The 13081-nt window shown below is 44.3% G+C and overlaps 1 protein-coding gene across 3 annotated transcripts in view; it reads right to left on the bottom strand.

Annotated features, from left to right (window-relative positions):
* SYN3 (synapsin III) overlaps positions 1–9848 on the bottom strand; it is a 428731-nt gene extending 418883 nt beyond the window's left edge. For all 3 annotated transcript variants that reach the window (XR_013830364.1, XM_079935834.1, XM_079935835.1), the window contains exon 1: positions 9754–9848. The gene's annotated coding sequence lies outside the window, so the exon portion shown is untranslated. The remainder of the gene's footprint in view (positions 1–9753) is intronic.
* Between the last annotated feature and the right edge of the window lie 3233 nt (positions 9849–13081).

The raw sequence follows: 13081 nt of genomic DNA, 5'->3' as shown, positions 1-13081 counted from the left end.
TTCCCCGCCTTTAGAAGAATCACCTCATTATCTTTTGACCAACTCCAATGTTCGTCAAAGGCTCCTCCTATAATTTCTCCCACTGCAGGCCCCAGGGGAGCTTACAGTCTGGTAAGGGAAGCAGATAATGGAGAAATACTCATGGACTGTGGCAATACACAGAGCGCTGTTGTAGAGATTAACATGGGGGGAGGGTCAGGGAAGGCCTCTCTGAGGAGGTGACCTTTAAGCTGAGATGTAAGGGTGAGGAGAAAGGGAAGAACATACACAAAGGCCCTGAGGTAGGAAAGAGTCAGGCACATTTGATGAACAGAAGGAAGGCCAGCTCAATCAGAAAATAAGAGATTTTTTTTTGGTAAGGAAATGTTTAGCGAAGTAGATAGAGGCCAGATCATGAAGGGCCAACCTGAAAATAATTCTGATTTTATTCCAAGTGTGAAAAGTAAGCCATTGGATGGTTATAAGCAAGAGAGAGACGTCATCTGGTCTGCCTGGCCACTGTGCGGAAAACAGACTGTAGAGCAAGTGCGTGGAAGCAGCCAGACAAGTTAGGAGGCTGTTACAATCACTTGGGTCCTTACATATAAAAGAAGGGAGTTGGATTATGTGATTTCTAGGGTGTCTTCCTGTCCTGTGAGCCACTGACTTCCTGTGCCACTAGACATTGGATATCTCTTCAATGAAAAACTTGATTTGATGGTGGGACAAGGAGAGGATAAGGAGGATTCTGGAAGGAAGGCAGTGGGAACAGAAAGTCAGGAAGACCCTGGGATAGAATCCTTCTGGGAGAGAATCCAGCAGGCCAGTCGAGCGCTCAGCCCCATGCTGCCCCACCAACAGCCGCTAGAGGGCAGGAGTGACCACACCAGACAGAACAAACAAACATTTCATAAAGCAACTTTAACTTTGCAGGCTTACTTTTTGGAGGCTGCGGCAGGAAGGAAGACTTTACTGTGAAGAATTAAATAAAGGTTGGAGACTTCTCACTGATTAATGGAGCCACACAACAGAAGTAAGGTGTGAATCATAGGGATGCAGGTTTTGCATCAAAGCATAAACAACTCCATAGAGTGAGAGCCGCCCCACAGTGGCACCAGCTACTTTGGGAGAAGATGCGCAACTGAATGTGAACTGGACAGGAGAGGGGACATCTCTGCTCAGGTGTCTCATAGACACCCAGACTCACTTTCTTCCTCATCATCTGATGAATTTTGTACCTGTGCCCCCCTCTTCCTCCCGGAAGTGCCACTATCCATCCATTCACTGTGGCCAGAGACTCGAGTCTCATACTTCACTCCTTCTTAGCCCTCAGCGGTTTCAGCCACTCAGGCACCGGGCCCTGTCAACTTTGTCTCCCGAAACATCCTTAATATCATCCTCACCCCTCCCTCACTCCTATCATAGTCTTGGTTCTCAGGTTGCTAAATTTAAAAATGGACCAAAGACCTTAACAGAGACCTCACCAAAGATATACAGATGGCAAGTAAGCACACAAAAAGATGCTCCATGTCATCTGTCAGTGGGGAAATGCAAGTTAAAACAACAAGGAGAGGGCTTCCCTGGTGGCGCAGTGGTTGAGAGTCCGCCTGCCGATGCAGGGGACACGGGTTCGTGCCCCGGTCCGGAGGATCCCACATGCCGCAGAGCGGCTGGGCCCGTGAGCCATGGCCGCTGAGCCTGCGCGTCCGGAGCCTGTGCTCCGCAATGGGCGAGGCCACAACAGTGAGAGGCCCGCGTACCGCAAAAAAAAAAAAAAAACAAGGAGACACCATCACACACTTAGCAGAATGGCCCAAATCTGTAACCCTGGCAACACCAAAGTCTGGCGAAGATGTGGAGCAACGGGAACGCTCATTCATTGCCAGTGAGAATGCACTTCTTCCACTTTGGAAGAAATCCTGGTTACTTCTTATACAACTTAACATACTCTTTCCATACTACCCATCAATCATGTTCCTTGGTATTTACCCGAAGAAGCTGAAAACTTACATCCACACAAAAAAACCTGCACCAGAATGTTTACAGTAGGATGTTTATTCAGAACTGCCAAGACTTAGAAGAAATCAAGATGTCCTTCAGAAGTGAAGGGATAGAGGCTGGAGGAGAAGATGGCGGAAGATTAAGACGCGGAGATCACCTTCCTCCCCACAGATACACCAGAAATACATCTAAACGTGGAGCAACTCCTACAGAACACCTACTGAATGCTGGCAGAAGACCTCACACCTCCCAAAAGGCAAGAAACTCCCCACATACCTGGGTAGGGCAAAAGAAAAAACAGAGACAAAAGAATAGGGACGGGACCTGCACCAGTGGGAGGGGGGTGAAGGAGGAAAGGTCTCCACACACTAGGAAGCCCCTTCGCGGGCGAAGACTGCGGGTGGCGCAGTGGGGAGCTTCGGTGCCGCGGAGGAGAGCACAGCAACAGGGGTGCGGAGGGCAAAGCAGAGAGATTCCCGCACGGAGGATCGGTGCCGACCGGCACTCACCAGCCCGAGAGGCTTGTCTGCTCATCCACCGGGGCGGGCGGGGCTGCGAGCTGAGGCTCGGGCTTTGGTCGGAGCGCAGAGAGAGGACTGGGGTTGGCGGCGTGAACACAGCCTGCAGGGGGTTAGTGCACCACGGCTAGCCAGTAGGGAGTCCGGGGAAAAGTCTGGACCTGCCAAAGAGGCAAGTGACTTTTTCTTACCTCTTTATTTCCTGGTGCGCGAAGAGAGGGGATTAAGAGCGCTGCTTAAAGGAGCTCCAGAGACGGGCGCGAGCCGCAGCTAAAAGCACGGACCCCAGAGACGGGTGCGAGCCGCGGCTAAAAGCGCGGACCCCAGAAACGGGCGGGAGACGCTAAGGCTGCTGCTGCCACCAAGGGGCCTGTGTGCGAGCACAGGTCACTATCCACACCCCTCTTCCGGGGAGCCTGTGCAGCCCGCCACTGCCAGGGTCCCGGGATCCTGGGAAACTTCCCCGGGAGAACGCACGCACGGTGGGCCTCAGGCTGGTGCAACGTCACGCCGGCCTCTGCCGCCACAGGCCCGCCCCGCACTCCATGCCCCTCCCTCCCCCCCGGCCTGAGTGAGCCAGAGCCCCCGAATCAGCGGCTCCTTTAACCCCGTCCTGTCTGAGCAAGAAACAGACGCCCTCCAGCGACCTACACGCAGAGGCGGGGCCAAATCCAAAGCTGAGCCCCTAGGAGCTGTGAGAACAAAGAAGAGAAAGGGAAATCTCTCCCAGCAGCCTCAGGAACAGCAGATTAAAGCTCCACAATCAACTTGATGTACCTGCATCTGTGGAATACCTGAATAGACAACGAGTCATCCCAAATTGAGGAGGCGGACTTTGAGAGCAAGATTTACGATTTTTTTCCCCTTTTCCTCTTTTTGTGAGTGTGTATATGTATGCTTCTGTGTGAGATTTTGTCTGTATAGCTTTGCTTCCACCATTTGTCCTAGGGTTCTATCCATCCGTTTTTGTTTTATTTTTTAAATTTATTTTCTTAATAATTAATTTTAATTATTTTATTTTACTTTATCTTCTCTCCTTCCTTCTTTTCTTCCTTCCTTCCTTCCTTCCCTCCTTTAGATAACGAATCATCGCAAATTGAGGAGGTGGACTTTGAGAGCAATATTTATGATTTTTTCCCCTTTTCCTCTTTTTGTGAGTGTGTATGTGTATACTTCTGTGTGAGATTTTGTCTGTATAGCTTTGCTTCCACCATTTGTCCTAAGTTTCTATCCGTCCGTTTTTTTTTCTTAAAAATTATTTTTTAATTTAATAACTTTATTATATTTTACTTTATTTTATTTTACTTTATCTTCTTTCTTTCTTTCTTTTTTCCTTCCTTCCCTCCTTCCTTCCTCCCACCGTCCCTCCCTCCCTCCCTTCTTTCTTTCCTTCTTTCCTTCTTTTTTCTTTCTTTCTTTCTTCCTACTTCTACTAATTCATTCTTTCTACTTTTTCTCCCTTTTATTCTGAGCCATGTGGATGAAAGGCTCTTGGTGCTGCAGCCAGGAGTCAGTGCTGTGCCTCTGAGGTGGGAGAGCCAACTTCAGGACACTGGTCAACAAGAGACCTCCCAGCTCCACATAATATCAAACGGCGAAAATCTCCCAGAGATCTCCATCTCAACGCCAGCACCCAGATTCACTCAACGACCAGCAAGCTACAGTGCTGGACACCCTATGCCAAACAACTAGCAAGACAGGAACACAACCCCACCCATTAGCAGAGAGGCTGCCTAAAATCATAATAAGTCCACAGACACCCCAAAACACACCACCAGACGTGGACCTGCCCACCAGAGAGACAAGATCCAGCCTCATCCACCAGAACACAGGCACTAGTCCCCTCCACCAGGAAGCCTACACAACCCACTGAACCAACCTTAGCCACTGGGGAGAGACATCAAAAACAACGGGAACTACGAACCTGCAGCCTGCAAAAAGGAGACCCCAAACACAGTAAGATAAGCAAAATGAGAAGACAGAAAAACACACAGCAGATGAAGGAGCAAGATAAAAACCCACCAGACCTAAAAAATGAAGAGCAAATAGACAGTCTACCTGAAAAAGAATTCAGAATAATGATAGTAAAGATGATCCAAAATCTTGGAAATAGAATAGACAAAATGCAAGAAACATTTAACAAGGACCTAGAAGAACTAAAGATGAAACAAACAATGATAAACAACACAATAAATGAAATGAAAAATACTCTAGATGGGATCAATAGTAGAATAACTGAGGCAGAAGAACGGATAAGTGACCTGGAAGATAAAATAGTGGAAATAACTACTGCAGAGCAGAATAAAGAAAAAAGAATGAAAAGAACTGAGGACAGTATCAGAGACCTCTGGGACAACATTAAATGCACCAACATTCGAATTATAGGGGTTCCAGAAGAAGAAGAGAAAAAGAAAGGGATTGAGAAAATATTTAAAGAGATTATAGTTGAAAACTTCCCTAATATGGGAAAGGAAATAGTTAATCAAGTCCAGGAAGCACAGAGAGTCCCACACAGGATAAATCCAAGGAGAAATACGCCAAGACACATATTAATCAAACTGTCAAAAATTAAATACAAAGAGAGCATATTAAAAGCAGCAAGGGAAAAACAACAAATAACACACAAGGGAATCCCCATAAAGTTAACAGCTGATCTTTCACCAGAAACTCTGCAAGCCAGAAGGGAATGGCAGGACATACTGAAAGTGATGAAGGAGAAGAACCTGCAACCAAGATTACTCTACCCAGCAAGGATCTCATTCAGATTTGACGGAGAAATTAAAACCTTTACAGACAAGCAAAAGCTGAGAGAGTTCAGCACCACCAAACCAGCTTTACAACAAATGCTAAAGGAACTTCTCTAGGCAAGAAACACAAGAGAAAGAAAAGACCTACAATAACGAACCCAAAACAATTTAGAAAATGGGAATAGGAACATACATATCGATAATTACCTTAATGTAAATAGACTAAATGCTCCCACCAAAAGACACAGATTGGCTGAATGGATACAGAAACAAGACCCTTATATATGCTCTCTACAAGAGACCCACTTCAGACCTAGAGACACATACAAACTGAAAGTAAGGGGATGGAAAAAGATATTCCATGCAATTGGAAAACAAAAGAAAGCTGGAGTAGCAATTCTCATATCAGACAAAATAGACTTTAAAATAAAGACTATTAGAAGAGAAAAAGAAGGACACTACATAATGATCAAGTGATCAATCCAAGAAGAAGATATAACAATTGTAAATATTTATGCACCCAACATAGGAGCACCTCAATACATAAAGCAAATACTAACAGCCATAAAAGGGGATATCGACAGTAACACATTCATAGTAGGGGACTTTAACACCCCACTTTCACCAATGGACAGATCATCCAAAATGAAAATAAATAAGGAAACACAAGCTTTAAACGATACATTAAACAAGATGGACTTAATTGATATTTATAGGACATTCCATCCAAAAACAACAGAATACACATTTTTCTCAAGTGCTCATGAAACATTCTCCAGGATAGATCATATCTTGGGTCACAAATCAAGCCTTGGTAAATTTAAGAAAACTGAAATTGTATCAAGTATCTTTTCCGACCACAACGCCATGAGACTAGATATCAATTACAGGAAAAGATCTGTAAAAAATACAAACACGTGAAGGCTAAACAATACACTACTTAATAACGAAGTGATCACTGAAGAAATCAAAGAGGAAATAAAAAAACACCTAAAAACAAATGACAATGGAGACACGACGATCCAAAACCTATGGGAAGCAGCAAAAGCAGTTCTAAGAGGGAAGTTTATAGCAATACAAGCCCACCTTAAGAAACAGGAACCATCTCGAATAAACAACCTAACCTTGCACCTAAAGCAATTAGAGAAAGAAGAACAAAAACACCCCAAAGTTAGCAGAAGGAAAGAAATCATAAAAATCACATCAGAAATAAATGAAAAAGAAATGAAGCAAACAATAGCAAAGATCAATAAAACTAAAAGCTGGTTCTTTGAGAAGATAAACAAAATAGATAAACCATTAGCCAGACTCATTAAGAAAAAAAGGGAGAAGACTCAAGTCAATAGAATTAGAAATGAAAAAGGAGAAGTAACAACTGACACTGCACAAATACAAAAAATCATGAGAGATCACTACAAGCAACTCTATGCCAATAAAATGGACAACCTGGAAGAAATGGACAAATTCTTAGAGAACAAATTCTTAGAAAGGCACAACCTGCCAAGACTGAATCAGGAAGAAATAGAAAAGATGAACAGACCAATCACAAGCACTGAAATTGAAACTGTGATTAAAAATCTTCCAACAAACAAAAGCCCAGGATCAGATGGCTTCACAGGCGAATTCTATCAAACATTTAGAGAAGAACTAACACCTATCCTTCTCAAACTCTTCCAAAATATAGCAGAGGGAGGAACACTCCCGAATTCATTCTACGAGGCCACTATCACCTTGATACCAAAACCGGACAAGGATGTCACAAAGAAAGAAAACTATAGGCCAATATCACTGATGAACATAGGTGCAAAAGTTCTCAACAAAATACTAGCAAACAGAATCCAACAGCACATTAAAAGGATCATACACCATGATCAAGTAGGGTTTATTCCAGGAATGCAAGGATTCTTCAATATACGCAAATCAATCAATGTGATAAACCATATTAACAAATTGAAGGAGAAAAACCATATGATCATCTCAATAGATGCAGAGAAAGCTTTCGACAAAATTCAACACCCATTTATGATAAAAACCCTGCAGAAAGGAGGCATAGAGGGAACTTTCCTCAACATAATAAAGGCCATATATGACAAACCCACAGCCAACATCATCCTCAATGGTGAAAAACTGAAAGCATTTCCACTAAGATCAGGAACAAGACAAGGTTGCCCACTCTCACCACTCTTATTCAATATAGTTTTGGAAGTTTTAGCCACAGCAATCCGAGAAGGAAAGGAAATAAAAGGAATCCAAATCGGAAAAGAAGAAGTAAAGCTGTCACTGTTTGCAGATGACATGATACTATACATAGAGAATCCTAAAGATGCTACCAGAAAACTACTAGAGCTAATTAATGAATTTGGTAAAGTTGCAGGATACAAAATTAATGCAAGAAATCTCTGGCATTCCTATACACTAATGATGAAAAATCTGAAAGTAAAATCAAGAAAACACTCCCATTTACCATTGAAACAAAAAGAATAAAATATCTAGGAATAAACCTACCTAAGGAGACAAAAGACCTGTATGCAGAAAATTATAAGACACTGATGAAAGAAATTAAAGATGATACAAATAGATGGAGAGATATACCATGTTCTTGGATTGGAAGAATCAACATTGTGAAAATGACTCTACTACCCAAAGCAATCTACAGATTCAATGCAATCCCTTATGAACTACCACTGGAATTTTTCACAGAAGTAGAACAAAAAATTTCACAATTCGTATGGAAACACAGAAGACCCCAAATAGCCAAAGCAATCTTGAGAACGAAAAACAGAGCTGGAGGAATCAGGCTCCCTGACTTCAGACTATACTACAAAGCTACAGTAATCAAGACAGTATGGTACTGGCACAAAAACAGAAAGATAGATCAATGGAACAGGATAGAAAGCCCAGAGATAAACCCACACACATATGGTCACCTTATCTTTGATAAAAGGAGGCAGTAATGTACAGTGGAGAAAGGACAGCCTCTTCAATAAGTGGTGCTGGGAAAACTAGACAGGTACATGTAAAAGTATGACATTAGATCACTCCCTAACACCATACACAAAAATAAACTCAAAATGGATTAAAGACCTAAATGTAAGGCCAGAAACTATCAAACTCTTAGAGGAAAACATAGGCAGAACACTCTATGACATGAATCACAGCAAGATCCTTTTTGACCCACCTCCTAGAGAAATGGAAATAAAAACAAAAATAAACAAATGGGACCTAATGAAACTTCAAAGCTTTTGCACAGCAAAGGAAACCATAAACAAGACCAAAAGACAAGCCTCAGAATGGGAGAAAATATTTGCAAATGAAGCAACTGACAAAGGATTAATCTCCAAAATTTACAAGCAGCTCATGCAGCTCAATAACAAAAAAACAAACAACCCAATCCAAAAATGGGCAGAAGACCTAAATAGACATTTCTCTAAAGAAGATATACAGACTGCCAACAAACACATGAAAGAATGCTCAACATCATTAATCATTAGAGAAATGCAAATCAAAACTACAATGAGATATCATCTCACACCAGTCAGAATGGCCATCATCAAAAAGTCTAGAAACAATACATGCTGGAGAGCGTGTGGAGAAAAGGGAACACTCCTGCACTGCTGGTGGGAATGTGAATTGGTACAGCCACTATGGAGAACAGTATGGAGGTTCCTTAAAAAACTACAAATAGAACTACCATATGACCCAGCAATCCCACTACTGGGCATATACCCTGAGAAAACCATAATTCAAAGAGTCATGTACCCAAATGTTCATTGCAGCTCTATTTACAATAGCCAGGAGATGGAAACAACCTAAATGTCCATCATCGGCTGAATGGATAAAGAAGATGTGGCACATATATACAATGGAATATTACTCAGCCATAAAAAGAAACGAAATTGAGCTATTTGCAATGAGGTGGATGGACCTAGAGACTGTCATACAGAGTGAAGTCAGTCAGAAAGATAAAGACAAATACCGTATGCTAACACTTATATATGGAATTTAAGGGGAAAAAAATGTCATTAAGAACCTAGGGGTAAGACAGGAACAAAGACACAGACCTACTGGAGAACGGACTTGAGAATATGGGGAGGGGGAAGGGTAAGCTGTGACAAAGCGAGAGAGAGGCATAGACATATATACACTACCAAACGTAATATAGCTAATGGGAAGCAGCCGCATAGCACAGGGAGATCAGCTCGGTGCTTTGTGAGCACCTGGAGGGGTGGGATAGGGAGGGTGGGAGGGAGGGAGACGCAAGAGGGAAGAGATATGGGAACATATGTATAACTGTTTACTTTGTTATAAAGCAGTAACTAACACACCATTGTAAAGCAGTTATACCCCAATAAAGATGTTAAAAAAAAAAAGAAGTAAAGGGATAAACTGTGGTACATCCACGAAACTGAATATTATTTAGTACTAAAAAGAAACTGTGTCACTGGCAAAACCCGTTAACAATTCCAGGGAAGTAAAAATAGAATCTGGGTAATAAAATAAAATCGAACCTTTTTCTCTCCTTTGTGTTTAGTCTAGTTTCACTTGCTGACAGGAAACCGCCTGCAGAAGCCTGATATTCGGCACTTCAGACCAGAGTTCCCAGTGCAAAATGGCTGCGCCGACACTTCAGCTTGGTGGGCCGTGTGCAGAAGCGCTGTACACGGCGCCTCACTTCAAGATGGCGGCGGCGGGCCGTGCGCAGGAGCGCTGTGCACGGCGCCTCACTTCAACATGGCGGCGGCGGGCCGTGCGCAGGAGCGTTGTGCACGGCGCCTCACTTCAAGATGGCGGCGGCGGGCCGTGCGCAGGAGCGTTGTGCACGGCGCCTCACTTCAAGATGGCGGCGGCGGGCCGTGCGCAGGAGCATTGTGCAGGGCGCCTCACTTCAAGATGGCGGCGGCGGGCCGTGCGCAGGAGCGTTGTGCAGGGCGCCTCACTTCAAGATGGCGGCGGCGGGCCGTGCGCAGGAGCGCTGTGCACGGCGCCTCACTTCAAGATGGCGGCGGCGGGCCGTGCGCAGGAGCGTTGTGCACGGCGCCTCACTTCAAGATGGCGGCGGCGGGCCGTGCGCAGGAGTGTTGTGCACGGCGCCTCACTTCTAGATGGCGGCGGCGGGCTGTGCCCAGGAGCGCTGCGCTCCACACTGTCGGCAGCACAGGGAGCAGCATAGCTGCACCTGACCAGGAAGAACTGTGCACCCTCCCTGCTGAGAAGAACCTTATAAAGCTGGGGGGGGGGGGGGCAGTTGTTTTGTTCTGTTGGCCACTCCGCAAGGTTTGCGGAATCTTAGTTCCCCACAAGGGACTGAACCCGGGCCCTCCGCAGTGGAAGCAGAGTCCTAACCCCTGGGCCGCCAGGGAGTACCCTGGGAGGCGTGGATTCCAGAGAGTGAGCTTGCACCTTTCCATCCTTCGATCAAAGGATAAAGCTTTCCTTTGCTTCTAAACCAAACTTGGTCCCGCTGTTTGCTCGAACAGCACTGAGCAAACAGAACCAACTCGGGAGAGTCGGTAACAAAACGAGCTGTCAAAGCCATGAAAAGTCATGGAGGAACCTTAAATGCATGTGACTAAGTGAAAGGAGCCAGTCTGCAAAGGCTGTGGTACTATGTGTGTATGTGATTCCAACTGCTCTAGAAAAGGCAAAATGATGGAGACGGCAAAATGGTCAGTGGTTGCTGGGAACTGTAGTGGGGCGGGGGTGTTTGCAGTGATGGGGAGGATGGAGAGGCAGAGCACAGAGGATCTTTAGAGCAGTGAAATTACTCTGTATGATACCATCATGATGGATACATGTCCTTAATACATTTGTCCAAGTCCAGAGAACGGTACAACACAAGAGTGAACTCATGTGAAGTATGGACCTTGGGCAATTACAACGTGTCAAGTTAGATTAATCAGTTATAACAAATGTACCACTTTGGTGGGGATGTTGATAATGGGGGAGCCTGTGCATGTGTTTATGGGTTTTCTCTGCACCTCAAGTTGTTGTGAACCTTACACTCAAAACACAATGCCTTATTGGAAAGAAAAAACGGATTCTTTAAGTGCAAGACCCCTACCAAACCCAGGCTAAGGATGACCACAGCTTTAGCACTCTGGTGCTGGACACGGCTGGACAGAGCCAGTAAGCCTGAAGCTTAAGCTCACGGACTCTGGAACCCGACTGCCTGTGTCTAATCCCAGCTCTGCGACGGTACTACCTACACAGCCTGTGGTAAGTTTCCTAACTTCCCTGGGCCTCGGTTTGCTCATCTGTAATATGGAGATAGTACCTATGTCGTAGGGTTCTTGTGAGAATTAAGTGACTTAATATATATAAAGTATCTAGAACAGCTCCAGCACACGATGAGCAGTATGCATTAGCTGTTGTGATCACACTGACTGCTTTTTAGACAGTGTGCTTCCTATTGTCAGAAGGTCTGGCAGTGTGGTCAGCTTTAGTTTGCGAGGCAGTGTGGCAGGGACTTCAGTATTCATATGAGAACAGGCTTTGGATGGATGTGACTTTGAAACCCAGTCTGCCTCTTACGACGGCTGAGTAACATCTTGGCCACAGGCTCCTGATCTGCAAAGCGGGGATGCTAATCTCTGCCCTCCCTAATCCACAGGTCTTTGAGCAGAACAAAATAAAATGCACTAAACTGCTTTTTTCAAAATGCTTATTTTTTTAAGTTAACGTAGGGTAAAATTGACTTTTCTGGTGTACACATAGAACCACAACCAGGGTAGAGAACAGTTCCTTCACTCCACGGGCAATAACTTCTTAATCTTTAAAGTGCTCCGCAAATGTTGATAGTACGGTGTTTCACGGGCTAACACCTGGCTCTCCTACAGTGGGACACCAGATAAGGAATATTCAAGGCCTGGCACATTTCTTAGAACATTAAAGGAAAAGACAAATTCCAATGTCTGAACTTCCTGATCATCAGCTGCCTTTGCACTGGCTGTTCCTTCACCTGCAACATTCTTTCTACAGATATCTGCATGACTCACCCCTCATCTCCTTCAGATCTTTGGTCAAATGTCACCTTCTCAGTGAGGCCTCCCATGACCCCCTAATGTTAAACCATCCGTCACTTTGGATCTCTCTTACTCTGCTCCATTTATTCTTTTTTCCCCAGCATGCATCACCTTCTATAAACTATACAATTGACTGACTTGTTTTTCTTATTGTTGGCTCTCTGCTCCCTCTGATAGAATGCAAGCCCCCCTTGAATAGAGATCTTTGTCTGGTTTGTTCACTAATGTATCCCTAGCACTTAGAAAAGAGCCTAGGACATAACAGGGGCTCAATACATATTTGTTGAGTGAACCTGCTTAAGACAACAGGAATAAAATTAAACTATCCTTACCTTTTGTTTGCGAAGACTAAATGTGTAATTGTATAAGAGAAAGCATCCATCCCAGTGGATGTATATAAGCCTAAGCTGGACCACAGTTGGAATAATGGGAGGGCATATCTGATTTCATGTTTTAGTGAATTCCTTCCCCATGAAAAAACACCAAGACTCATAAATTTTCTCTCTCCATCTTTGGCTCAATGAGTGATGAAAGATTTTCTTTTTCCTCGCCTACTAGGAACCAGCGTTTGGGCAATTAACAACTGCTAAAACCCTTTCTGCCTGAGCAAAAAGTTTAAAAATTCATGGAGACGACATGGGCTGAGTTTCATCCATATATTGATGAGCACAGGCAGTGTGGGTAAGCCTTAGAACCCAGAGAGTGTGCCACTCAAGTTGCAGAGCTAAGAGATGCTTAACTTCCTGGAAAAAGGTCAAACACGCATCTGCTGAGGGAGCAGCTCCATTTCCACATTAACAGATCTGCCGGGCCT

The sequence above is a fragment of the Stenella coeruleoalba genome (genome assembly GCF_951394435.1).
Source record: "Stenella coeruleoalba genome assembly, chromosome: 11".
Classification (NCBI taxonomy): domain Eukaryota; kingdom Metazoa; phylum Chordata; class Mammalia; order Artiodactyla; family Delphinidae; genus Stenella; species Stenella coeruleoalba.
Note: the sequence above shows the minus strand (reverse complement) of the source record. Positions and strands in the feature narration are given on the sequence as shown.